We start from the raw sequence: 1,828 nt of genomic DNA on the forward strand, positions 1-1,828 counted from the left end.
GTGGGCTGATAGCCCCCGGGGGGGAGGGCCTGCAGTGGGAGCATCAGCCCAGGAGGATGTTTCCAGGACACACATGGTCTCACCAGGTGGGCTCTGATGCACTCCTCTCTGAAGGACAGTGAGGGCAGGCCACATGGGGTCTGAAACATCTGGGTTTGAACCCGTGGGGTACATCCACTGACCAGGGCCCCTGGGCAAATGACTATCTCAAAGCGCAGTGTTCTCTCTGAAAGAGGAGCCATCGGGGTGAGGGCCTGTAGGGGAGGTGTGGGGGGGACGAAGGGACTGGAGGCCCTGGGGATACCCTTGGAATGTTGAGAGCACTCCCACACCCTGGCTGACAGCCACAGAGAGGAGGTGGCCTGGCCAAGTGACCCCTCCTTCCCCCTCTGGCCTGGGCCTGGACTCAGGCACACACTTCCCAGCCAACTCCCAGGCCCCCTGCAAGGAGGACACCCGTTTCCTCCCTGGGCCTCCACCCTCCCGAGCTGGGAACAGATGTCCTTTCTTCCTGCCAGAGCCCGAGAGCTGGGATGGCGCCTGGTGTCACTTCCAGGGAAGCAGACGCCCTGGGTGGGGATCTCTGGGCTTCCCCGGAGAGGAAAGCACTCACCCCCGTTCTCTGCCTGCCCTGGCCTGGACTCCTCTCCCGGCAGCCACTACTCATAGGCCAACTGGCCTGGGCCTGGACTCCGGGTCCCAGCCACTCTTGTCCACACACACACTGCGCTGGGGGTCACCGTGCAGAACCTGCATCTGCTTTGCTTGGCTCCCGGGCCTCAGGGGTGCAGGGTGGGCATCATCCTGCAGTTGGGGTGAGGGCGGGAGCTGGCGCACCAGAATCCCAGTGGCCCGATGGCGTCCCCTGGGCTGTTGTCTCCTGAGAATGCTCTGGCTTCTCCGGCCCCAGCACTGTGGGAGACCGCACTGGTGGCCTGGGCAGGCAGTGCTGTGGGAGCCCTGCCTTCCAGACAAGAGTGCAGGTATACTGAGCTGTGGCCAGGCGGCACCCCGGGACCTGCAGCCCCCACCCAGGCCGCGGCCTGTGCCCGCAGCCTCCAGGGCACCCTACCGGCCCTGGGAACCCATCTGGTCAGAATCGCTTTGTGGGTGATGGGAGCTAGAGCTGGATTGTGCGGGAGGATTTTTTTTTTTTGCTTCAAGTTTTTAATTGCAAAGTTAATTTGCACCAAAACTGCAGAGTTAATTTGCACCAAAATATATATATAGGCATTCTTGACGGGAGAAAGTAAGGCTGCTCCACCGCCCCACCACGCCCACTGCCATGCTGGCCTTCCTCCCAGTGCGGGTCCAGCGCTGGCAGGGTGTAGGGGGGCCAATGGGGGGGGGGACTTCGCTGACGTGCTGTGCGCCCCACCCCTCAGGCAGGGAAGGCCTGCGACCCTCCTAGACCGGAAGATGTTTCCCTTTGCTCCCGATGGGGCTGGGGGTGGGAGGTGACGGGGAGGTGGCCACAGAATCAGCAGCGGTTGGGTCAAAATCTCATCTCCTGCCGCCAACACTGGCGTTTGCTCCCCACGCTGGCAGCCCGCCCCCAGCTCCACCCGCAGTTTGGGTCCAGCCAGACGCGCCAGAGGGCCGACGCTGCTCCGAGGCTCACTGGTTCGCGTAACCTTGGACAGCGACCCAACCTCAAAGGGTCTCAGTATCCATTTTCGCACTGAGCGCCCGTCAGTCGGCGTGAGGCTCCCGCCAGCCGCCCCGCGTCCCTCCGCTCCCGGCCGGCGGTGGAAAGCGCCTTCCAGGGAGCCGTCGGCGTGTCGGGCTCGGGGAGGGGGCCGGGGCCCAGAAGGCGTGGGCGGGGGTC

This window comes from Condylura cristata, unplaced genomic scaffold (assembly GCF_000260355.1).
Source record: "Condylura cristata isolate star-nosed mole 26May11 unplaced genomic scaffold, ConCri1.0 scaffold00004, whole genome shotgun sequence".
NCBI classification, from domain to species: domain Eukaryota; kingdom Metazoa; phylum Chordata; class Mammalia; order Eulipotyphla; family Talpidae; genus Condylura; species Condylura cristata.